The 27,188-nt window shown below is 48.6% G+C and overlaps 1 protein-coding gene across 3 annotated transcripts in view; it reads right to left on the reverse strand.

Annotated features, from left to right (window-relative positions):
• LOC116991359 (CMP-N-acetylneuraminate-beta-galactosamide-alpha-2,3-sialyltransferase 4-like) overlaps positions 1-15,404 on the reverse strand; it is a 161,456-nt gene extending 146,052 nt beyond the window's left edge. For 2 of the 3 annotated variants that reach the window (XR_004416769.1, XM_033049938.1), the window contains exon 1: positions 15,255-15,404. The gene's annotated coding sequence lies outside the window, so the exon portion shown is untranslated. Of the gene's footprint in view, positions 1-14,207; positions 14,362-15,254 lie in introns of those variants that run through there. The other variant, XM_033049939.1, reaches the window with a different exon arrangement.
• Positions 15,405-27,188: the final 11,784 nt, after the last annotated feature.

Here is a 27,188-nt window from a genome sequence, read left to right on the forward strand (position 1 = left end):
AAATATCAAAGGAAAGTGAACAGTTAAAGGCAAGACCTTTAAAAGTATTGATGCACAGAGGAACAGGTCATTCTCATTGAATCTGCCAAGTTAACTAATCTGCTCAGTATTCAGAAAGTCACGATGCATCTTTTTAGGACTTTGGTTAGACTGCATTAGGAGTATTGTGTGCAGATTTGGTCGCCCCATTGCAGGACGGGTGTGGAGGGTGCAGAGGAGGTTTACCAGAATGCTACTTGGATTAGAGGGCATTATCCAGAAAGAGAGGTTTACCCCTTATTCTCAATCTGTGGCCCTGGTTCTGCTCTCCCCCAATATTGGGAACACGTGTCCTGCCTCTAGCGTGTCCAAACCCTTAATAATTTTATATGTTTCAATAAGATTCCCTCTCATCCTTCTAAATTCTAGAGTATACAAGTCCATCCACTCCATTCTCTTAGCATATGACAGTCCCGCCATCCCGGGAATTAACCTTGTAAACCTACGCTGCACTCCCTCAATAGCAAGAATGTCCATCCTCAAATTAGGGGACAAAACTGCGCAATACTCCAGGGGTGGTCTCACTAGAGCCTTGTACAACTGCAGAAGGACCTCTTTGTTTCTCTAGAGAGTCAGAGGTTGAGGGGAGATCTGATTGAGATATATAAAATGATGAGAGGCATGGATAGGGTAGACAGTCAGAACCCAGGGTGGAAATGTCAAAGACTGAGGTAGATACTATCACAACATTTGGATAGGTACATGGATAGGATACATTTAGAGGGATATGGGCCAAATGGAGGCAGGTGGGACTAGTGTAGATGGGGCATATTGGTCGGCGTGGACAAGTTGGGACAAAGGCCTGTGTCCAGCATATATGACTATGAGAATCCAGGGCGACTTGGACAGTCTGGGGGAGTGGGCAAATGCATGGCAGATGCAGTTTAACGTGGATAAATGTGAGATTATTCACTGTGGTAGCAAAAACAGGAAGAAAGATTACTATCTAAATGGTTGGGAAAAGGGGAAGTACAACGAGATCTGGGGGGGGGGGGGGGGGTTCTTGTTCATCAGTCTATGAAAGTAAGCATGTAGGTACAGCAGGCAGTGAAGAAAGAAAATGGCATGGTGGCCTTCAAAACAAGAGGAGTTGAGTATACACCAAAATACTATCTTGGAAACTTTCCAATCAGGTTTCAGGGCCCACCACAGCACAGCGTCTGTCTTGTTGAAGGTACATAATGAGCTACTGCTCACCGTTGACTCCGGCGACTGTGCAATCCTGCTCCTTCTCGACCTCAGCGCAGCATTTGACACTGTCGACCACACCATCCTAATTGACCGTCTCCGGTATGGGGTTGGTATTGATGGCACTGCCCTGAGCTGGTTCGTCTCCTACCTCAAAGGAGATGAAAGGAGTTTCTCTACTAACATAGGCAACTCTTTCTCCTACCCAGCTAGCCTCTGCTGTGGGGTTCCACAAGGTTCCATCCTTGGCCCCATTCTCTTCTCCCTGTATATGCTCCCCTTAGGCCAAGTTATTCAAAGGCACGGCATTTCCTTCCATTGCTACGCAGACGATACACAACTCTATCTCACCCTAAAGCCCAAAAACCGATCAAATCTGCTTAACCTTACCCACTGCCTCGAGGATATAAAGTGTTGGATGGCTCAGAACTTCCTCCAACTAAACGAGAGTAAGTCTGAGGTCATCCTTCTCGGTTCCTCGGAGTCAATCAAAATGATAGCAGGCAGCCTTGGAAGCCTTACCCCACTACTCAAACCTCACGTCAAAAACCTTGGTGTGATATTTGACTCAGCATTGAAATTTGACAAACAAGTCAATGCCGTGGTAAAAGCTAGCTTCTTCCGGACGATAGCTAAAATAAAACAATTCCTCCAGTCTGATGACCTCAAAAAAATCATCCACACATTTATTTCCTCCCGCCTAGATTATTGCAACTCCCTCTACACTGGCATCAGCCAATCTTCTCTGTCCCACCTGCAACTGGTCCAAAACGCCGCAGCGAGACTCCTGACGGGCACCTGAAAATGGGACCGCATCACCCCGATCCTGGCCTCTCTCCACTGGCTCCCTGTGCGGTTCCGAATAAATGTCAAGATCCTCCTTTATGTTTACAAAGCCCTTAACGGGCTTGCCCCCACCTACATCAAAAGTCTGCTTACCCACTACACCATCTCCAGGTCCCTCAGATCGGCCGACTTGGGGTTACTGAACATCCCGCGGTCTAGGCATAAGTACAGGTGCGACCGCGCTTTTGCGGTTGCAGCTCCTAGACTGTGGAACAGCATCCCCCTTCCCATCAGAACTGCCCCCTCCACCGACTCCTTTAAGTCGAGACTTAAAACTCATCTTTACTCTCAAGCCTTTCTTGACCTCCTCTGATGGAGGGCTATATGTATGTATTTATGTATGTACTTAATCCATGAACCAATGTTATATAACGCTAGTACCTCCACCAATTGTAAAGCACTTTGGCCAACGAGAGATGTTTTTTTAAATGTGCTATAGAAATAAAAGTGACTTGACTTGACAGTGACTTGAGTATAGCAGCAAAGAGGTCCTTCTGCAGTTGTACAAGGCCACACCTGGAGTATTGTGCAGTTTTGTCCCCTAATTTGAGGATGGACATTCTTGCTATTGAGGGAGTGCAGCGTAGGTTTACAAGGTTAATTCCCGGGATGGCAGGACTGTCATATGCCAAGAGAATGGAGCGGATGGCCTTGTATACTCTGGAATTTAGAAGGATGAGAGGGCATCTTATTGAAACATATAAGATTATTAAGGGTTTGGACACGCTAGAGGCAGGAAACATGTTCCCGATATTGGGGGAGTACAGAACCAGGGGCCACAGATTAAGAATAAGGGGTAAGCCATTTAGAACGGAGATGAGGAAACACTTTTTCCACACAGAGAGTTGTGAGTCTGTGGAATTCTCTGTCTCAGAGGGCAGTGTAAGCCGGTTCTCTGGATACTTTCAAGAGAGAGCTAGATAGGGCTCCTATAGATAGCGGAGTTAGGGGATATGGGGAGAAGGCAGGAACGGGGTAATGATTGTGGATGATCAGCCATTGAATAGCCTAGTCCTGCACCTATTGTCTATTGACTATCTATGAGCACAGGTTTAAGATGAGAGGGACAAAGATTAGAAGAGATGTGTGTGGCAAGTTTATTTTCACACATAGGATGGTGGGTGCCCTGGGCCCTAAGATCCCTCAGCACCTCAAGGTCCGGCTGCACAACAATGCTGCTAATAATCCCAGCCCTTCCTGTTACACCATGTATATTGAGTCACACATCCTGAGACTAATTCCAGGAAATCTTCACTGTACCTAGCCAAAACGCTTACCAATCTTCCTTGGTACAGGGGCCAGAATTGGACAATAACTTGCCTAATTTCCAACTAGGAATAGATACAATATCCACTGGGAATATTGCTGCCTTTCCTCCATTTATAAATAACGCCAAGATTCTCTTGTGTCTCTTCACAAGCCTTTTACATCAGTCCAGGGAATCTAAAGTTTAAAACAAAGGTAGGCACAAAATGCTGGAGTAGCTCAGCGGGTCAGGCAACATCTCTGGAGAACATGGATAGGTAACATAGAAACATAGAAACATAGAAAATAGGTGCAGGAGTAGGCCATTCGGCCCTTCGAGCCTGCACCGCCATTCAATATGATCATGGCTGATCATCCAACTCAGTATCCTGTACCTGCCTTCTCTCCATACCCCCTGATCCCTTTAGCCACAAGGGCCACATCTAACTCCCTCTTAAATATAGCCAATGAACAGGCCTCAACTACCTTCTGCGGGAGAGAATTCCAGAGATTCACCACTCTCTGTGTGAAAAAAGTTTTCCTCATCTCGGTCCTAAAAGATTTCCCCTTTATCCTTAAACTGTGACCCCTTGTTCTGGACTTCCCCAACATCGGGTACAATCTTCCTGCATCTAGCCTGTCCAACCCCTTAAGAATTTTATAAGTTTCTATAAGATCCCCCCTCAATCTTCTAAATTCTAGCGAGTACAAACCGAGTCTATCCAGTCTTTCTTCATATGAAAGTCCTGACATCCCAGGAATCAGTCTGGTGAACCTTCTCTGTACTCCCTCTATGGCAAGAATGTCTTTCCTCAGATTTGGAGACCAAAACTGTACGCAATACTCCAGGACCCTGTACAACTGCAGTAGAACCTCCCTGCTCCTATACTCAAATCCTTTTGCTATGAATGCTAACATACCATTCGCCTTCTTCACTGCCTGCTGCACCTGCATGCCTACTTTTAATGTCTGGTGTACCATGACACCCAGGTCTCGTTGCATCTCCCCCTTTCCTAATCGGCCACCATTCAGATAATAACATTTTGGATCATTCTGACGCTTCTTCAGGATCCAAGCCTAAAACTTTACCTTTCCTTTTTCTCCAGCGATGCTGCCTGACCCGCTGAGTTACTCCATCCCTAAGTATCTATCTTTGGTATAAACCAGCATCTGCAGTCTTTGTTTTTAAAGTTGGAAACGTCTAACTACTATTCAAGGTTTTAACCCACTTCTCCTTTTCTACTTTGGCCTTACTACAAAATAGTCTTTTAAAAAATGGCCTTGATATTTTTCAAATACACTTCAAAACAGGAAGGGATGGGCTGGTTATTTCATCTCCTCGGCCTCACTGTAATAACTCAGGCTTTTCCAAAAGCTTTTCTGCAGCCCAGAACAAAAGTCTGTGTTTTATATGAACTGCAGAGAGACCTTGCCTGTAAGTGGAGAGACCACTAGGGCGAATACTAAATTATTTGTGACCTTGTGACTCTGTGAGCATGTAACAAAGCTCATATGCTCGCTGTATTCTCAGGCTATGATCCACAAATTAGATTTATTACGAAATACAAGAGTTGTGTATTTTGATGTAATTACAGGACAGATATCGTCCCTTTTGCGCAGCAGACCCATTGCCTGAGATGGACACAAAAATGCTGGAGTAACTCAGCAGGACAGGCAACATCACTGGAGAGAAGGAATGGGTGATGTTTAGGGTCGAAACCCTTTACAAAGTCTAGTTTGGAAACAGGCCCTTCAGCCCACCATGACTATGCCATCCAGTTTATCTTTTAACACAAGTTGTATATCCTACACTACCCAACACACATTAGGGACAATTTACACCAAGCCAATTAACCTAGAAACATATACGAGAGTTGGAGGAAACCAAAGATTTCAGAGAAAACCCACGCAGGTCACGGGGAGAACGTACGAAACTCAGTATGAACCCGGGTCTCAGGCGTTGTAAGGTAGCAACTCTACCACGACTGTGCAGCCCTTACCTCAAACCTGCCCTCTTGTCCTAGACAAGCCACCATGGGAAAAAGTTTTAAACTATCTACCTTATCAATTTTCGTTGTTAATGTATATATCTCTATCAGACTCCACCAGTGGGTGGTCGTTCTACATTCTCACCACCCTCCGAGTAAAGATCACCCCTCCCCACCTTCCCCTCCCAGGAAATTCCACTCCGAGCATGTATACCACATATCAGCGTCAGTGATATGTACGCAGCATCTGGAATTCACGGCCCAAGTGTGACTTTGCTAGATAGTGAGTTTGGTGGAAGCAGCAATTGCTGGTTACATCCATTTGTTAACTTAAGATAGCCATTGGATTTCCTCTCAGACCTGTTTCCCAAAGGAAACAGTAATGAACAGTTCCGTCCTTCCTGGTATAACTCCCAAATCTGGAATGTGTGCGTGTCTGTGTGTACAATTGTGTACAGTTTTGGTCTCCTAATTTGAGGAAGGACTTCCTTGTGATTGAAGCAGTGCAGCGTAGGTTCACGAGATTGATACCTGGGATGGCGGGACCGTCACATGAGGAAAGATTGAAAAGACTAGGATTGTATTCACTGGAGTTCAGAAGGATATCTTATAGAAACATAAAATTATAAAAGGACTGGACAAGCTAGATGCAGGAAAAATGTTCCCAATGTTGGGCGAGTCCAGAACCAGGGGCCACAGTCTTAGAATAAAGGGGAGGTCATTTAAGACTGAGGTGAGAAAAAACTTTTTCACCCAGAGAGTTGTGAATTTATGGAATTCCCTGCCACAGACGGCAGTGGAGGCCAAATCACTGGACAGATTTAAGAGAGAGTTAGATAAAGCTCTAGGGGCTAGTGGAGTCAAGGGATATGGGGAGAAGGCAGGCACGGGTTATTGATAGGGGACGATCAGCCATGATCACAATGAATGGTGGTGCTGGCTCGAAGGGCTAAATGGCCTCCTCCTGCACCTAATTTCTATGTGTGTGTGTGTGTGTGTGTGTGTGTGTGTGTGTGTGTGTGTGTGTGTGTGTGTGTGTGTGTGTGTGTGTGTGTGTGTGTGTGCGTGCGTATCTGTGTGACATGAGGAAAGAACTGCGGTGGCTGGTTTAAATCGAAGGTAGGCACAAATTGCGGAGCAACTCAGCAGGACAGGCAGCATCTCTGGACAGAAGGAATGTGTGACATTTCGGGTCGAGACAATTCTTCGTATTTACAGTGCCCTCCATAACGGATGACACGAAGCTGGGGGGCAGTGTTAGCTGTGAGGAGGATGCTAGGAGGCTGCAAGGTGACTTGGATAGGTTGGCTGAGTGGGCAAATGCATGGCAGATGCAGTATAATGTGGATAAATGTGAGGTTATCCACTTTGGTGGCAAAAACAGGAAAGTGGACTATTATCTGAATGGTAGCCGATTAGGAAAAGGGGAGATGCAACGAGACCTGGGCGTCATGGTACACCAGTCATTGAAAGGAGGAATGCAGGTGCAGCAGGCAGTGAAGAAAGCAAATGGTATGTTAGCATTCATAGCAATAGGATTTGAGTATAAGAGCAGGGAGGTTCTACTGCAGTTGTACAGGGTCTTGGTGAGACCACACCTGGAGTATTGCGTACAGTTTTGGTCTCCCAATCTGAGGAAAGACATTCTTGCCATAGAGGGAGTACAGAGAAGGTTCACCAGACTGATTCCTGGGATGGCAGGACTTTCATATGAAGAAGGACTGGATAGACTCGGCTTGTACACACTAGAATTCAGAAGATTGAGGGGGGATCTTATAGAAACTTACAAAATTCTTAAGGGGTTGGACAGGCTAGATGCAGGAAGATTATTCCCGATGTTGGGGAAGTCCAGAACTAGGGGTCACAGTTTAAGGATAAGAGGGAAGTCTTTTAGGACAGAGATGAGAAAATCATTTTTCACACAGAGAGTGGTGAATCTCTGGAACTCTCTGCCAGAAGGTAGTTGAGGCCAGTTCATTGGCTATATTTAAGAGGGAGTTAGATGTGGCCCTTGTGGCTAAAGGGATCAGGGGGTATGGAGAGAAGGCAGGGATGGGATACTGAGTTGGATGATCAGCCATGATCATATCGAATGGCGGTGCAGGCTCGAAGGGCCGAATGGCCTACTCCTGCACCTATTTTCTATGTTTCTATGTTTGGGACAAAGACCCATCATTTATTTATTTGCCTCTGTACTCAACAATTTGAGATTTGTAATAGAAAAAAAATCACGTGATTAAAGTGCACATTGTCAGATTTTAATAAAGGGTATATTTTTATACATTTTGGTTTCACAATGTAGAGTTAATCCAGCCTTTTGTGTCTATCTTTAATTTAGTTTAGTTGAGTTTGGAGATGCAGCCTAGAAATAAGCCCTTCAGCCCATCATGTCCATGCCGACCAACGAGCATCCATACTCTAGTTTCATCTTATACATCAGGGACAATTCACAAAAGCCAATTAACCTACAAACCCGCATGTCTTTAGTGTGGGAGGAAACCGGAACATCCGGAGAAACAGCACGGAAACAAGGCCTTCAGCCCACCGAGTCCGCGCCGACCAGCGATCACCGTACACCGGCGCGCTCCTGCACACCAGGGACAATTTACAATTTTGTTTTAACCAAAGCCGATTAACCTATAAAGCTGTATGTCTTTGGAATGTGGGAGGAAACCGGAACACGCGGAGAAACCCACGCAGGTCACGGGGTGAACGCACAAACTATGTACAGACAGCACGCGTAGCCAGGCTTGAACCCGGATCTCTGGAGCTGTGAACACTGTCAGGCAGCAACTGGACCGCTGCGTCACCGTGCCGACCTTAGGCTAAGACCAGACTTTTCAGAGACTTTGAAGTTGCAAGATTGGACTCATGTATAGTGCCATTTGTCTGGATGGCGTGCAGAACAAGCATGTCACTGTGTTTGAGTACACATGACAATAAAGACAGCGCTGAACCATTGGCCTCATGATCTTTAAGGGAACAATCTGGTCTCAAAAGGGAATTGTCCAGATCCATAGGCATTCAAAGTGAATAGTTGGCTGGGGCAAAGGCATTATTTGAGCCAATGAAGACCAATCTAGACAGTCTCTGGGCCAGAACCAATATGAAGGCCCAAATGGTTGACCTCAGTGTCATCTCAGTGTGGTTGATCAGCCATGATCACAGTGAATGGCGGTGCTGGCTCAAAGAGTCGAATGGCCTACTCCTGCACCTATTGTCTATTTCATAATTCAGAGTGTTTCTCAATTATTATACCCTTTAAAAGGAACTCCATTATCTTCCCTCTTCTGACCTTGATCTAACTTTCTGCCATTACTCAGAGTAGCGTTATGTTTTGATATCGAGGAATCACGTAGCCATCTGCAAACCCAGTTCATTTTCCCAAGAAATATTATACAAATGTAACAGACTCTGCTTTCCCATATCACAACTTATTTTTAAAGTAATTTAGTTCAGGGGTGCAGCACGGAAACAGGCCCTACAGCCCACCGAGTCCGCACCGATCCGTAATCTCCATACACTAACACTATCCTACACACTAAGGACAATTCCCAATTTTCCCAAAGCCAATTAACCTACAATTAACAGCTGAATGTCGTTGGAGTGTGGGAGTAAACCGGAGCACCCGGAGGAAACCGAGCGAACATACAAACTCCGTACAGACAATGCCCGTAGTCAGGAACGAACCCGGGTCCCTGGCGCTGTAAGGCAGCAACTCTACTGCGGCGACACCATGCTGCCCTAATTTTAATTATTACTAGACCAAGTACGGACCCGTTGGGCCCCGTCCCCCAAAGAAATATTCCACCACTGACCCATAGCCCCCAACTGTGCAGGCGCGGCTGAGGGGTTCCCTTTGTGACACCAGAGATCCCCGTTGTGACGCAAGTCACGGCAACCCTTCCCAACTGCGCCTCGCCATCCCTCTTTCCACCCATACCCTCCATTCCCTCTCATCCCCCAGCACTCCCCCAGCCCACTCTTCTTTCCCCTCTCTTCCTCCCCTCCCCCACTCACCTCTCCGTCCCTCTCCTTGGTTACTCCATCCCTTCCTCCCTAAACCCTCTCCCCACCCCCCTCCCCTATCTCCCTTCTCCCCCACTCCCCCCATCCCACTCCCCACTCTCCCTCCTCATCTCCCCCACTGCCCTTCTCTCCCTCTATCCACCACTCACCCCCTCCTCTCCATCTATCTCTACCCCTCCCCAATCTCCCTCCAAACCTCCCCCACTTTCCCTTCCCTCTCCCCTCCCTACCCCCTCCCTCTATCCCCCTGTACCGGCCCACAATGAAATTCACGATGTTTTTTTAAATGAAACATCCCCCCTATCCCACACCCCCACCACAATGAAAATCACGATATTTCATTAAAATAACCTAAACACAATGCTAGCTGTTAATGAAAACGGAATTTGATTAAAACTGAGTTTTTTTGAAAATCACTATTTTTAAATGTAAATGAGATTCGGGATCCCATTGTAACGTCATTGTGACGTTGAACGCTGCCGACGGTCAGGGCATGTGGAAAAGTGGTTTGAAAAGTGATTTTTGTAAAGTTTAAAATGTCAATAACTTGTAAAATATAGCATCAATCCGAACGAAACCTGTCCCTTTTACATCCCAGGACAATGGCGAATAAGGTGGGCCAAAAAATGTAGCGCTATCATGTACCATTTTGGCAGGGTTTTAGAATATCGCGCACACGAACGTATACATTCAAACAAACAAATAAGATGATAGATTTAGTAATATATAGATTACAACAATTCATCAGAACCAAAGGATTAATTCATAGTGTCATAAATCATACAGCAAGGAAACAGACCCTGAGCCCAACTTGTCCATGCTGGGCTATCTATGCTAATCCCATTTGCCCACATTTAACCTATATCCCTCTAAACGTTTCCTATCCAGGTTCAGATGGACTTAAACCTAAGGTCTAACGCATCCTAACCTAAGAAGCTTTGAACAATGATATTCCTATTCCAGATGGCAGCACTTTATTGCTTCTAAAATTATGTCTACCAAATGATTAATTTTTCATTTATTTTTAAGGCTGTAGCTATCTCCGGCAAATGCCATCATTTGTAGACACAAAAAACTGGAGTAACTCCGCGGGTCAGACAGCATTTCTGTGGGAAAGGAATAAGTGGCGTTTCGCCTCGAGACCCTTTTTCAGACGCTTCTTCAGTCTGAAGAAGGGTCTCGACCCGAAACGTCCATATTACTTTTACCCCAGAGATGCTGTCTGAACCTCTGAGTTATTCCAGCTTTTTGTGTTTATCTTCAGTTTAAACCGGCATCTGCAGTTCTTTCCTACACAAATGCTATAATTTGTTGTCCTAATCTATTGGTAAGGGGTTATTGAGCTCCATTCATTGCTCTCCTCCTGTTGAAGATGCTCCCACAGAGCTGTTGGGAGAGAGTTCCAGTTTAGGTTTATTATTGTCATATATTCAACATTCTATGAAATGTTTTGTTTTGTATGCGACCTAACTAAATCAGATGCACACAACCAAGTCAAACTCAAGTGCAATAGGCAAGAGCAAAGGGGAAGAAGGGAAGTGCAGAATACACTTCTCAGCATTGTAGAGCATGGTATCGAATCAGTTCCATTGACAAAGTCCAATGTTCTCAATGCAATGTACTGCCTTACAGCGCCAGAGACCCCGGTTCTATCCTGACTACCGGTGCTTGTCTGCATGGAGTTTGCACGTTCTCCCCTTGATTGCTGTAATGCAACCCAAAGTCTATGGTGATGAAGGGATGCTGATATATTTCGAACCCATGGTGGTGAGAAACTTGCCTCGGGTTTCCCCACTGATGGCAAAATTACCTTTATACATTCTACCGCCATTTAGATGACGAGATATTGTAGGTTTGTTCAAAAAGAAAAAGAAAAAGAACAATATGCAAATTTAGAAAGCTGAAATCAGCCAAGACCCTTGAGGAATATAAAGGGAGAGCTGAAATGCCCTTGATAAATAGGATGAAGGGGAATTCTAAGGCTGGGGTAATGGGGTTAGGAGGGAGAGATAGATCAGCCATAATTTTATGGTGGAGCAGACTTGATGGGCCGAATGGCCCAATTCTGCTCCTATCATTTAGAAACATAGAAATTAGGTGCAGGAGTAGGCCATTCGGCCCTTCGAGCCTGCACCGCCATTCAATATGATCATGGCTGATCATCCAACTCAGTATCCCGTACCTGCCTTCTCTCCATACCCTCTGATCCCCTTAGCCACAAGGGCCACATCTAACTCCCTCTTAAATATAGTTGCAATTTTGTAGTGAGGGAATCGGCAAGTCCAAAGGTGGAAGGTGCATACACAAAGGGACTATAGATGCTGGTTTACAAAAATAGACACAAAGTGTTGCAGAAACTCAATGGGCCAGGCAACATCTCTAGAGGACATGAATAGGTGAAGAATCCAAGATGAAACGTTGCTGATTTACGTCCTCCAGAGATGCTGCCTGACCCACTGAGTTATTCCAGCACAATGTCCAAAGGAAGGAGTTTAAGCATAGACTCAGAAGAAGAGGACAAGGTTCTTAATGAGTAGTTTGCATCAGTAATCACCAAGGAGGATGTGGATGATTGTGAGATAAGGGAGGTTTGTTGATTTTCTAAAACATATTAGTATTAAGAAGGTGCTGGTGTCTTGAAAACATTCAGATTAAGGTGAGAGGGGGAAAGTATAAAGGAGATTTGAGGGCAAGATTTTTTTTTAAACAGAGAAGAAAAAGGCCAAGGGCCACAACGAGGCAGCCTGGAAGGTGAGAAAGTTGTTCCTCAGCATATGAGAGGTCTGTTCACGAGTTTGACAATAGCGAGGAAGAAGCTATTCTTGGCAGAAACAGATACGACAGCTTCATTTAAGAGGCATGTAGTAAATATGTGAACAGAAAAAGAACAGAAGATACTGATCATGTGCAGGCAGGTGGTTTGTTTATTTTGGCAGCATGATGGGCTGAAGGGCCTGATCCTGTGCTGTACTGTTTTACATTCCCGTAGGATAGCTCTTCCAGTTTAGATATGTAAGAAGGAACTGCAGATGCTGGTTTACACCAAAGATGGATACAAAAACTTATGTCTGAAGAAGGGTCTCGACCCAAAACGTCACCTATTCCTTTCCTCCATATATGCTGCCTGCCTGCTGAGTTCCTCTAGCTTATTTTGTCTATCTTTCAGTTTAGTTTAGAGATACAGCGCGGAAACAGGCCCTAATTCCACTGAGTCCGTGCTGACCAAAGATCCCAGCACACACTAGCTTGGAGTGTAGGAGGAAACCAGAGCACCCAGAGAAAACCCACGCAGGTCATGGGGAGAACATACAAACTCCGTACAGCCAGCACCCATAGTCAGGATCGAACCCGGGTCTCTGGCTCTGTAAGGCAGCAACTCTACCGCTGTGCCACCATGCCTTCAGATTCCAGTCTCCAGATATTTGAGAGGACTTTGCAGGATTGACCAGGGAGTGACTTTACATCCAAATTCCTTGCCAAAGTCGATCAGCATTCAGATTTCCCACAGCAAAATAATTCCCTCGTATGTCGAGAAGTAACCAGCTCCCACAAACCCCATCTCCCTCTCCACTGACTTGTAGAGAAATTACCGGAAAACAAATCAAGTGAATACTATTCCAGCCCAATGTGTCGTTTGTGTCCACAACTCAGCCACAATTAGGTCAATTCACAGTCACGACAGAGCCAAAAATACATGTGCAATTAAACAATAATGGTCAGTCAACATCCAAAGTGGACACAGGTCCATGCGGAAAGGAAAACGACTGCTTTAATGCAAAAATCCCAATAATTAAAAAAACCATAAAATGCGAAAAGGCAAACACAGAATATGATAAGCATCTGCAGACCAAACATAAACAAGATGCAGTTAATGCCATGGCTAACAGCATAATTAACAGTTCAGGAAACGGAGTGGAGAAAGGGATGTGGGAAGGCGACAACCAAAACTATAATGACTTAGGAGTTGGCTGATTGTTAAGTGAGTCTTTGCAACAGATTTTACATTGGAAAAGGTTTGAACATGATGTAATGGCTTTGGCCGTATACAGTGAGGGGTATTGATCAATTGTACCAGCTCTCTTGGAGTGGAGGGGAGGGTGGAAAGGATAAGAAGAGGTCTCTTTCTCCCACCCCCAACACCCACTCTATCACATTGCCGCACACACTCTATCACATGCCCACATGGAATGCAAACTCTCTCTCATGTAAACAGCACTCTCACACTAGCAACACACATCCCCATTCTCCCATCTTGTTACCACACATAGTCCTGCAATGACTCAGGGCAGAAACACTCACTCTACCTTTCACATGCACTCGCTCATCGGCACATCCCCCCCCCCCCCCCCCTCCCTATCTCCTTCTCCCTCACACACATGTAACCCTCTCTCTCCCCTTCACACGCACCGCCTTTCTTCCTCACACACAGACTTCTTCCTCTCTCTCACAGACAAACACCTCGCCCCCTCTCTCTCTCACACACACAGAAACAAACAGACAGATCCTCTCTCTCACACACAAACAGACAGACAGACAAACCCCTCTCCCCTCTCTCTCTCACACAGAAACACAGACCCTCTCTTCTCCACCCCTCCCCCTCTCTCTCAGATACAGAAACAAACAGACAGACCCTCTATCCCTCCATCTCTCTCTCTCCCACACAGAGGGCCCCATCTCTCCCACATAGACAAGAACATAAAGCTTCTCTCCCTCCCCCGCACACAATGGCGATCTCCCCGTGCTATGTTCCAGCAGAGAGCGGCTCAATATGTTGCCGGCCTTCAATCCCCGGCACGGGTCACCCTCGGGCTGGCCGGTCACGGAGCAGGGAGAGGGGGTGGATGGGGGGAGGGTAGCGGCGCCCATGTGTACCTGGCTGGAGCAGCGCTCCACTGCCGCCCGCTAACTCACTCACCTACTGCCCCCGGCCAGTCCCGGGCCGGGCAGCGCTCCAGTGGCTTATGCCCGCGGGCGCGGACGCACCGTTAGACGGGGACGGGAAGCGTCGCAGCCCGGCCCACAGCACGGGGGGGGGGGGGGGGGGGAGAGAGAGAGAGAGATGAGGGAGAGAGGGTGGGAAAGCGAGAGAGATGACGGAATGGGGGGGGGGGGGGGGAGAGAGAGTGGGACAGGGAGGGGTGGATTTGATGGGGGAGGGGTGGATTTGATGGGGGAGGGGTGGATTTGATGGGAGGGGGATAGACGGAGACAGTGACCAGCGAAGGGTAGTGATTGAGGGGCGGTGAGAGATAAGGGGTCCGGCCGGGCTAGCCGGGTGCGGGGCTGTCTCGGTGGGCCGTGGAGGGGGGGACGGGCTGCGTCTCCGCTCAGTCCCAGGCTCTCACCCGCCGGCGCCGCCTTTGTAATATCCCTGCGTTGAAACCGACAACAAAGGACCCCCGTCCCCCGCCGTCGTGCACCCACCTCCCGCCGGCCCCCCGGCCCCGGCGCTGCGGGCATGGGAGGGATCTGCAGCCGCCCCAGGGCTCCGGGTCTCTCCGCCAGGGAGCAGTCACCAGGCTACGAGCTCTGAGCCCGTCCCCAGCGCAACGCCGCCGCTCATCGCAACACCACTCACACGCACATTCACATACATACACAGCTCTCTCGCAACGCTTCCTTCCTTCCTCTCGCTCACACACACACACACACACACACGGCGCCGGTGCATTAAACATTATGTGTAAGAAGAAACTGCAGATGCTGGTTTAAACTGATGACATAAACACAAAAAGCTGGAGCAACTCAGCGGGACAGGCAGCATCTCGAGAGAGAGAGAGAGAAAGAAAGAAGGAATGGGTGGCGTTTCGGGTCGAGACCCTTCTTCAGACTTGATGCTCCAGAGTTGCTGCTGCCTGTCCCGCTGAGTTACTCCAGCTTGTTGTGTCTATCTTCGCATTCAACGTTATATTTACCTACCTTTAACAGCAAGAGATCAGCCACACCGCTTGTACACACCATGCCGCGGCCACCGTGTCGGCATCACGCCATCCCCTGTACATGCGTTTGCTAACACCACGTCCATCACACCCCAAACTGTGCATGCGATAGCAAACCTGTTCAAACACATCACCGCAACGCGACCGCGTCACTCTGCATCCCATCCACAGGGCAGGGTCATGTGCGGGCGTTTACAATTGCATTCTGATGGACAGTGGACAAAACTACAATAGGAACTAGACTATGTGGGACGGTCTGCAAGCTGGAGGAAGGCAGAGGGGAGAACGGACTATCGATTGCAGAGGAGACAGCGCCCTGATTGCAGTCGGCTCCCGGAGTAAAGAAGGCGTACCGTGGGGGCGAGGTGGTCGTCGCAGACGCGGAGGGCATATTGTATCGGGGTATCGGCCGACGGCTTGTCTAGGTCCGGTAAACGGTGCTCTGGCACTATTCCCTGCTGTTACACAATGATAGGAGAGCAGGGAGAGAGTGGGTCTAGTGGTATGGAGGCCAGTGGAAGAGAGGATAACGAAGAAAGTATTGAGAAGGAGTGGGAAACCGTGGGAGCACGGGGTAGTCCCAGGAAGAGCAGCCGTAAAAGAAGGAAAAACAATACTGGTGGATCGGAGAGTGAAGACAAGGAACCAGAAAAGGAAATGTTGTTAAATGTAGTGGTGAGGTTTGAAGGAGAAGGAGGAGTAAAGAAGATAGATCCATTGAAGCTGACAAAAATAATCAGGGCCCAGGTTGGGGAAGTAAAGTATGCAAGAGTGCTGGAGGATGGAAACATGCTAATAGGGTGCAACAGTGAGGCTCAAGTTGAAAAGGCAATGAAAATGAACAAGATTGACAAAACCAAAATAATCAAAGTAGTGAGAGTGGGAGAATGGAGGAGGACAGGGTGTAAAGGGGTTATCTATGGAATCCCTCTCAAAGTTAATATGAGTGAACTGGTTCAGGAACTCAGGAAGAGATGTGAATTAATTATGAGTACCAAAAGAATGACCAAAGGAGCAAAGAAAGAGGAAACTGAGTCAGTCCTGGTCGAATTCAAGATCGAATCCCTTCCAAAAGTGGTCCATTTTGGATTCATGCGATATAGTGTAAGAGAGTACATACCCAAACCAATGAGGTGCTTCAAATGTCAGACATTTGGGCATATAGCTAAAATGTGCAAGGGGGCGAGGAAATGCGCAAGGTGTAGTGGGGACCATGAATATGGTCAGTGTGGAGAGGGGGTCAGACCAAAGTGCTGTAATTGTGGAGGAGAGCATAGTGTGGCTTACTGGGGCTGTGAGGTGATGAAACGTGAAGCTGAAGTACAAAACATAAGAGTGAAGGAAAAGGTCTCCTATGCAGAGGCAGCAAAGAGGGCTGGCCCTACAAAACAGACGAATGAAAGAAGGATCAGGAGGGAGCAAGAAGTGGGCATAATGGAGACAATAAAAGATAAGAGTATATGGAAAGAAAAGAAAAACCTGGTTATATTTATAGCAGGAGTAATAAATGCGACAGCAGAAGTAAAATCCAAAACAGAAAGGATCCAAATCATTGTAAAGGCTGCAGTCCACCACTTGGGCATGGCAGGATTGAAGTGGGAGGAAATACATGATGGTCTCAGTATCCAGGCGAGCCAAGAGTCAACATGTGTGGGTTAATAATATTAATGTTAATCCTACAATGGAATGCAAGAAGCTTGTTAGCCAATGGGCAAGACTTTAAGCAATTCATAGACAGTAGGAAGGAAAAACCAGATGTCGCATGTATCCAGGAAACCTGGTTGAAACCAAGTTTAGATTTTGTTCTTGTCACAGTCTGCCCTCTCCTCATTCTCATCCACTTCACCTCCCAGTACTTTTCCACCGGTCCCTCCTTCTCACCTGCCTGCCTGCCACTCCCCTCTCATCAGCCCAACTCTCCTCACCTGTTGCACTCAGTTGCCTCTGATCACCAATTAACCCGGTATATAGACTCTCCTCACCGTTCACACAGTGCCAGATTGTTCTCAGTATTCATGCAAGACTCTCCAGCGATTTCCCGACTGCCTATACGGATTCTAACCTGCCTGCCCCTCTTCGGAACCCTCGCTCAATCCTGAGCCTCTGTGTGAGTATGGTGTACCCATTCCTGTGTTACTACTCTGTGTTACAGTATCGTAATAAAGTCATTACCAACTATACCTGCCTGATTCTGTGCTGCTATTGGGTCCAAGCTATACCCGTTACAGTACAATCTGGCCAACAATGGACTCAGCGCACACAACATCTCCGTCAAACCGCTTCGAGAGGATTGAGCACACGCTCCTGCAGCACGAAGCTATGCTCACTGCCTCCAACTCCGAGGTTCGACAGGCTGTGTCAAACCAAGAGCAAGCATTGGTTGCACTAGCCACCCAGGTCCGACAGCTGACGACCACCCTCGCCCAGGCTACACCCCATGCTTCGCCTCCGGCTCCGACAGCACCAGCTCCCGGTCCGCCAGGACCATCACCTGAGCCCCGGGTGGGAACCCCGGAGCGCTATGCTGGAGACCCGGAGGGCTGCAACCCATTCATCACGATCTGTTCCATTCTCTTCGCCCTACAGCCCTACACCTTCGCCCAGGAATCAGCGAGAGTGGCGTTTACCATTAATTACCTGACTGGCAGAGCTCGGCTGTGGGGAACGGCTGAATGGGAGCGACGCACGCCGGCTTGCACCTCTTTCCAGGCCTTCGCCGCGGAGCTTCGCAAGGTGTTCGGTGAGGTTTCGATGGGTCCGGACGCTGCGGGAAGTCTGCTGGGGTTGAGCCAGGGGAACCAGAGCGTCGCTGACTTCGCCATCGACTTTCGCACCAGGGCCCGTCAGAGTGATTGGAACGCCCCGGCCCAGTGTGACGCTTTCTTGCTGGGCTTGAATGACTATATCAAGGATGAGTTGGTGTCCCACGACCTTCCTTCTTCTCTGGATGGGCTTATCGAGCTAACGACCCGTCTGGACCGACGCATCCTGGCGAGACGTCGGGAGAGGCGACAGGGACAGGCGGACCGCCAGCTATCCACCCAAGCTCGTTTTCCTCCGGAGACTGGACTACCCTCGTCGGGGCAACCATCGAGGCAACCCGAACCCATGCAGGTGGGTCGCACCAGTCTCACCCCTGAGGAAGGGGAACGTCGGCGTCGGGGGAACCTCTGTCTCTACTGTGGCCTGGCGGGTCATTACATCTCCAAGTGTCCAGTAAAAGGCCAGACTCGCCAGTAGCGGAGGAATTACTGGTGAGTCGAACCTCTGAACTTTCTTCTGCCCGACGCCCTCTTTGTCATGCCCGTCTGCTGTTGTCTGATGGTTCTCACACCCTCGCCACCTTCATAGACTCTGGTTGTGACATTAATCTTATGGACAAGGAACTAGCCCGTCAGCTTGGCATCAGTTGTGTTCCCCTGCCTGAACCAGTTCCCGCCAACGCCCTCGACGGCCATCTCCTGGGGACTGTTTCTCACCAGACGGTCCCAGTGCGCATGCTCCCGTCTGGTAATCACCATGAGACCATCCAGTTCCACATCCTGCAGTCTCCCCGTCTTCCCCTCAAACTGGGTTACCCCTGGCTTCGGCGACACAACCCCAACATCGACTGGAGGACGGGGGTCATCTTGGGTTGGAGCCCTTCCTGCCACCAAGTGTGCCTGAAGCAAGCCTCAGCTCCTCAACTGGCCACCTGCTCCAGTTCTGCTCCAGATCTGACGGGGGTCCCAGCCGAGTACCATGACTTTGGGGAGGTTTTTAGCAAGTCTAGGGCCACCTCCCTTCCTCCTCATCGGCCATGACTGCGCCATAGACCTCCTGCCTGGTTCCGCTCCTCCTAGGGGTCGCCTTTACTCCCTGTCCGCCCCTGAGAGAGGCGCCATGGAGAAATACATAAACGACTCCTTGGCTGCTGGTCTCATCCGTCCCTCCTCGTCTCCTGCTGGGGCTGGGTTCTTCTTCGTGGAGAAGAAGGACAAATCTCTGCGTCCCTGCATAGATTACCGGGGGCTGAACGGCATCACGGTGAAGAATCGCTACCCTCTCCCACTCATCTCCTCTGCTTTCGAGCTCCTGGAGGGGTCCACCATCTTTTCGAAGTTGGAACTACGCAACGCCTACCACTTGGTCTGCATCAAAGAGGGAGATGAGTGGAAGACCGCCTTCAACACTCCCACGGGACATTATGAATACCTGGTGATGCCCTTTGGCCTCACCAACGACCCGGCCGTCTTCCAAGCTTTGGTCAATGACGTTCTCAGAGACATGTTGAACAAGTACGTGTTCGTCTATCTTGATGACATCCTCATCTTTTCACGGAACAAGGAGGAACACGTACACCACGTCCAGGCAGTTCTACATCGGCTCCTGGAGAACTCGCTCTTCGTTAAAGTTGAGAAGTGCGAGTTTCACTCCCCGTCAGTCTCCTTCCTAGGATACATCGTTGGCCAAGGGAACATCAAGATGGACCCCGCCAAGGTCTCTGCTGTCACCACCTGGCCTGTTCCTGACTCCTGCAAGCAGCTCCAAAGGTTCCTGGGGTTCGCCAATTTTTACCGACAGTTCATCCGTGGCTACAGTACTGTGGCCGCACCCCTCACGGCACTCACCTCCTCCAAGGTTCCGTTCCGGTGGTCTGCCGCGGCCGACGAAGCTTTTCAGACACTCAAGACACAGTTTACATCGGCCCCCATCCTCCAAGTTCCGGACTCAGAGAGACAGTTCGTGGTGGAGGTGGACGCCTCCGACGTGGGGGTGGGAGCTGTTCTGTCCCAGCGGGCTGCCGGGGACCAGAAGCTCCATCCATGCGTCTTCTTCTCCCGACGCCTGACCCCTGCTGAGAGGAATTATGACATTGGCAACCGAGAACTGTTGGCGGTTAAGTTGGCGTTGGAGGAATGGCGTCACTGGCTGGAGGGAACCGAGCAGCCTTTCTTGGTTTGGACTGACCACAAGAACCTTGAATACCTCCAGTCAGCCACGAGGCTCAACTCTCGTCAGGCCCGCTGGTCTCTCTTCCTCACCCGTTTCAACTTCTCCCTCTCCTACCGACCTGGGTCCCGCAACGTGAAGCCTGATGCCCTCTCTCGACAGTTCTTGGTGAAGGAGGAGCCTGCCTCTGGCCCCAAGGCCATCCTCCCGTCCTCGCACAGGGTTGCCTCCCTCACCTGGGAAGTGGAGGAGAGGTCAAGGCGGCCTTGGAGAACCAGCCGGAACCCAGCGCATGCCCTCCTGATCGCCTGTTTGTGGTTTCTGCCCTGCTGTCCGACGTCCTTCAGTGGGCCCACAGCTCTCGACTCACCTGTCATCCCGGCATTCAGCGGACCAAGGAGATGGTGCTACGGAGGTTCTGGTGGGCATCGCTTGAGGAGGACACTCGGGAGTTTGTCAACGCCTGTCCCGTTTGCAACCAGCACAAGGTCTCACACCAAGCTCCTGCGGGTCATCTGCTTCCTCTGCCTGTACCCCATCGACCATGGTCCCACATCTCCCTGGACTTCGTTACCGGTCTGCCCCCATCCAGTGGTCACACTACCATCCTGACCGTGGTCGATAGATTTAGCAAGATGGCTCACTTCGTGCCCCTGCCCAAGCTTCCGTCAGCCAAGGAAACTGCCGGGCTCAGGTTACTCCACGTCTTCAGGCTCCATGGTCTCCCCGTCGATGTGGTCTCCGACCGGGGACCCCAGTTTGCCTCTGTGTTCTGGAGGGAGTTCTGCACGCTTGTGGGGGCCACCGTGAGTCTGCCGTCCGGATTTCATCCCCAGTCCAACGGCCAAACTGAAAAGAAGAATCAGGAGATGGAGACGGAGCTGCGGTGTATGGTGTCCAAGCATCCCTCCTCCTGGTCCCAGCAGTTGTTGTGGGTGGAGTACGCCCACAACACCCTGACAAGCTCGGCCACTGGGCTCTCCCCTTTCCAGTGTGCCTACGGGTTCCAGCCTCCTGTTCCCGGCGCTGGAGAAAGAGGTTTCCTGCCCGTCCGTCCAGGCCTTCATTCGTCGCTGCCGCAGGACGTCGACCCAAGCCAGGGCGGCTCTTCTCTGCTCCGTGGACCGTTACGCCACGGCTGCCAACCATCACCGCACCCAGGCCCCCACCTACCTCGTGGGCCAGAAGGTGTGGCTGTCGACCCGGGACCTTCCCTTGAGGGTGGAGTCCAAGAAGTTGGCACCCAAGTTCATCGGTCCCTTTGAGATCCAGAAGGTCATCAACCCAGCGGCTGTGAGGCTCAAGTTGCCTCGTTCCATGCGGGTCCATCCTACGTTCCACGTGTCCAGAGTAAAGCCAGTCCGGGAGAGCTCCCTGGTCCCCGCAGTCCCTCCACCTCCTCGTCTCATCGACGGAGGCCCCGCCTTTACGGTGCACCGCCTCCTGCGCTCCCGACGTCGCGGGAGGGGTCTCCAATACCTGGTCGATTGGGAGGGTTACGGTCCAGAGGAGAGGTCCTGGGTTCCTGCTCGACACATCCTGGACGCCTCCCTCATCAGGGAGTTTCACCGGCGTTATCCCGACCAGCCGTCCAAGTCCGCCACTCCTAGAGGGCTCGCCGCCCCTGAGACTCTGTCCCCTCTTCCGTCTGAGGCGCCCAGTGACGACGAGACGGAGCTTTCCTCTGATGCTATGGAGGAGGATGCGGACATGGATGTCTTGGACGAATATTAGCCCTCCTCCGGTCCCCCTCCTCCCACCCAACTCTGCGTGGGATTAGGTTTATTTTCTTTATTGTTTTTTTTTGTTTTTTTGGGACGTCAGGAACCGTCCCTTGAGGGGGGGGGGAGGGGTTCTGTCACAGTCTGCCCTCTCCTCATTCTCATCCACTTCACCTCCCAGTACTTTTCCACCGGTCCCTCCTTCTCCTCACCTGCCTGCCTGCCACTCCCCTCTCATCAGCCCAACTCTCCTCACCTGTTGCACTCAGTTGCCTCTGATCACCAATTAACCCGGTATATAGACTCTCCTCACCGTTCACACAGTGCCAGATTGTTCTCAGCATTCATGCAAGACTCTCCAGCGATTTCCCGACTGCCTTTACGGATTCTAACCTGCCTGCCCCTCTTCGGAACCCTCGCTCAATCCTGAGCCTCTGTGTGAGTACGGTGTACCCATTCCTGTGTTGCTACTCTGTGTTACAGTATCGTAATAAAGTCATTACCAACTATACCTGCCTGATTCTGTGCTGCTATTGGGTCCAAGCTATACCCGTTACAGTTCTATATGATTATGTTGCAGTGAGATGTGATAGGGGAAATGGGGGAGGAGGGGGTTGTGCCACTTTCATTAAATAAGGGATACCATACAGGGTATTAGGAATTGGGGAGGAACAGGAATATGTGGTAATAGAAGTATGGTCTGAGAGGAGGAAAATAGTGGTAATAAATTACTATAATCCATGTAAGTGATTAGAGGTCAATAAGTTACAGGAAGTAGAAGGCCAGAGCAAATCTAATGTTATTTGGTGTGGGGACTTTAACGCACATAATACATTATGGGGCAGTGGAAAGTCAGAAAATAATGGACAGGTAATTGAGGAATTATTAAATGATGGTAATCTAGTATGTCTAAATGATGGAAAGAAGACCAGGGTAGATGTTAGGACAGGGAAGGAGTCTGTGTTGGACCTTAGTGTCTGTGTTGGACCCGAGTCTGAAGAAGGGTTTCGGCCCGAAACGTCGCCTATTTCCTTCGCTCCATAGATGCTGCTGCACCCGCTGAGTTTCCCCAGCAATTTTGTGTACCTTTGTGTTGGACCTTACACTTGTTTCTAATAGGATTGCTGCTAAGTGTGACTGGGAAGTATATGAAAAGGGTACCATAGGAAGTGATCATCATCCTGTGCTATGCAAAATAAATGTTACTTTAATTATGAGTAAAGAAAACAGAAGTGGACGATGGGTTTTTGGAAAGGCTAATTATGAGAAATTTAAGGAAGAAAGTGATTGATATGTGAAACCGATACAAGAAGAGACAGATATAGAAAGCTTTGAGAATAAATTGTCAGAAAGTATCAAAAGAGCAGCATTAGTTTCCATACCTAAAAGTATAGGAAGATCAAAAAGGAAAGCTGTGCCGTGGTGGGACAATAAATGTAAAGAGGCTGTGGTGAATAGAAACAGAGCATTCAGATTATTAAAAAGAACTCGTAACTACCAACACATGATTAATTACAAACAGGCTCAGGCAATTGTAAGGAGGACTATAAGACAAACAAAAAGAGCATATTGGAGGAAGTATTGTGATTCAATTGGAAACACAACACAGGTAGGGGAGATATGGGGGATGATTAAAAAAAATGGAAGGTGATAAAAGGGAGTGGAGTTATCCTATCCTAACAAATGGAGATCAAACTGTAGTCTCAAATAAAGACAAAGCAGAACTAATGGTTAATACTTTTAGTAGGGTTCACAGCTCCCGCAACTTATCAGATGAAGGAGGAAGAGGTAGGGAAAGAACAAGAGAGGAAAATGTTGAGGCCTTACAGAGGAAAGGTATCACAGAGGACAAGTACAATATTCCATTTAATTTGGGGGAGCTAAAGAGAGCTCTGGCCAAGTGTAAGAACTCAGCCCCAGGGAAGGATGATATTTGTTACATAATGATAAAACATCTAAGTGAGGAGGGACTCCAAAAGATACTTGCACTATATAACACGGTGTGGGAAGAAGGGCGAATACCGGAGAGGTGGAAGGAAGCAATCATTGTGCCTATTAGAAAACCAGGGAAAGATGCAAGTAATCCAGTAAATTATAGACCTATAGCTTTAACAGCACACATGTGTAAACTGATGGAAAGAATGGTAAATGAAAGATTAATGCATCTAATGGAAGAAAAAGGTATAGTGGCTAATTATCAGAGTGGCTTTAGAAAAGGGAGAGGTACTAATGATCCAGTTCTGTGCTTGGAAGATGATATAAGGAAAGCACAAGTCAAAAAAGAATCTGTAGTTACCATATTTTTTGATGTAGAGAAGGCTTACGATATGTTGTGGAGAGAAGGTCTTCTAATAAAGCTGCATTTAATGGGAGTAGGAGGAAATATTTTTAACTGGATAATGGATTTTCTCAACGGTAGAAGTATCCAAGTTAAAATAGGATCAGACATCTCTAGTAAATGTGTAGTCGAGAATGGAACTCCCCAAGGAAGTGCGATAAGCCCGATCCTATTCTCAATCATGATCAATGATATATTTGCAAACATTCAACCAGAGATGGGGCGATCGCTCTTTGCAGATGATGGCAGCCTATGGAGAAAGGGGAAGAATATAGATTTTATCGTGAAAAAAATGCAGCAAGGGATAGCCCATGTGGAAGAGTGGGGAGTGAAATGGGGTTTTAAATTCTCTATAGAGAAGACAAAGACAATGGTTTTCACAAGGAAGAAAATTAAAGAGGATGTCCAGTTAAAACTATACGGCAACAATTTGGAAAGAGTAAAAGATTTCCGTTTCCTGAGGGTTCATTTTGACTCCAGATTAACATGGAGGGTCCACATTACAAAAATAATTGGAAAATGCAAAAAAGCCATCAATGTAATGAGATGCTTAGCAGGTTTAGAGTGGGGAGCAGATATATTATCTCTTAAACATATCTATGTATCACTGATCAGATCCAGACTAGAGTATGGCAGTATAGCTTATGGATCAGCATCTAAGTCAGTGTTGTCCGAGTTGGACAAAGTCCAAGCGGAAGCTCTAAGAGTCTGTATAGGAGGTGTGCGGACGTCACCTGTATGTGCACTACAGGTGGAAACTGGGGAGATGCCGTTGAGACTGCGCCGCAGACAACTAATGGCTAATTACTGGCTAAGCCTTAAGGGTCATGGAGAGAACCACCCAACAAAACAGGTAGTACAGGAGTGCTGGGAGAGAGGGGTGGCTCAGTCTGGAAGCTTCGGCTGGGTTGGAGGAGTTGTGGCAAGGGACATGGGAGTAGAGGACAAAGAGATCTGCCCTGCAGTATTGTGGCCATCTGTGCCAATATGGTTACTGAACATCCCAAAAGTTGATCTGGAGATATGGGAGGCAAAAAGGAGGAACAAAAATTCAGACCTAAAGACAGAATACCATAACCATATATATAATAGATACAGGGAACACCTCTTAATTTTCACAGATGGATCAAAGGATCCAGTAGCTGAAACAACAGGGGCGGCTGTGGTAGTCCAGGGGATGAATGTTGAGCTTTACAAAAGAACAAATAACTATTTGACAGTATATACAGTGGAACTGTACGCTATTTTGATAGCAGTTCGGTGGATGGAACAGGTGCAACCATGCAAAATAGTAATATGTAGCGACTCATTATCTGCAATCCAGAGTATTGGGTCTGGTGCATCCCATAGGCGGCCTGACTTAGTTTATGAAATCCTGCTACTATTAAGCCAAGTGACAAGGAGGGGCAGTGACGTGACTTTGTTGTGGGTCCCAGCACACATTGGTGTTCTAGGGAATGAAAAGGTGGATAAATTAGCAAAGGAGGCTGTAAAAAAAAAGAAACATAGAGGTAAACTTACAACTATCCAAATCTGAAGGAAAACACATTGTGTGGAAGAAAATAAATCAGGAATGGCAACAATACTGGGAACAGGAGACAAAGGGGAGACATCTCTATTCGCTACAAAACAGAGTGGGCGTTACAGCAAGAAGAGGGGGGAACAGGAGGGAACAGGTAATAATAATAATAATACATTTTATTTATGGGCGCCTTTCAAGAGTCTCAAGGACACCTGATAGTATTAGGTAGTATTAACAAGATTGAGGATAGGACACACTCACCTGAACAGCACATTAAAAATATTGGGAAAACACCCTACTGGGCTGTGTGAGGAATGCCATCAGCCAGAAACAGTTCAGCATGCCCTAGTTGCATGTAGGAGATATGAGACAAAAAGAGGATTTATGATCATTGAAATGAGGAAAATTGGAATGACAGAAATATCAGTAAAGAACATTCTAGAGCATGGAGGGAAAGGAAAATGAATAAAGTTGTTGTTTGATTTCTTGAGGGCCTCTGGGCTTATAAAAAGGATATAATGTAAAGACATGAGTACTGTGGAATGAAGCCAGAAGGTGGCAGCAATGCAACATTGCGGATGCCGGCTGCCGTAAAACTCCGAAGAAGAAGAAGACTAAGTGGGACCTTGGGTCCCTGTCACACTGGGGGGTGGGGTCCCCCCATGCAATATTCCACCACTTACACATAGCCCCCAACTGCACAGGTGCAGCTCATTTCCCCTCATCCCTAGCACTCTCTCTCCTCCTCTTCACCCTCCCTCTCCTCCCCCAATCCCTCCCTCACCTCTCTCCATCTCCTTTCAGTCACTCCCTCCCTCCCTCCATAACTCCTCTCCCCTCCCTACCCCCTCCTATCCCTCTATCCCCACCTCCCCCACTCCTCACCTCCCCCTATCTCCCCCCCCTCCCCCACTATCCCTGGTCACCTCCCCCACTGCCTTCCTCTCCCTCTATTCACCACTCCATACCTCCCCGACTCCTGTACTCCCCACTCCTCTCCCTCTACTCCCCCTCCTCCCCACTCTCCCTCCTCACCTCCTCTCTCTTCGTTTCCCTCCTACCCTCCCCCAATCCTTCCCTCTGCTTTTCCCTACCATCAGTCATTCCCTTCTTTCCCCTCTCCTCCACCCCTCCCCCAATCTCAACCTCACTCTCTCACCTCCCTCTCCCTCTCCTTTCCCCTACCTTCAGTCACTCTCTCCCTCCCTCCATACCTCCTCTCCGGTCCCTAGTCCCCTCCTCTCCCTCTCCTTCCCCACTCTCCATCCCCAGGATCTCGAGGTTGCTGTTGCTCTTCCTTCTTGCGTACCCCGGAGGAGCATCAGCCGTCGATGCCCTCAGACTCGGGCCTCAGAACCATGGCTCGGTCGCGGCAGCTTGTGGACGGGGGGAGGGAAGAGC

This window comes from Amblyraja radiata, chromosome 33 (genome assembly GCF_010909765.2).
Source record: "Amblyraja radiata isolate CabotCenter1 chromosome 33, sAmbRad1.1.pri, whole genome shotgun sequence".
NCBI classification, from domain to species: Eukaryota; Metazoa; Chordata; class Chondrichthyes; order Rajiformes; family Rajidae; genus Amblyraja; species Amblyraja radiata.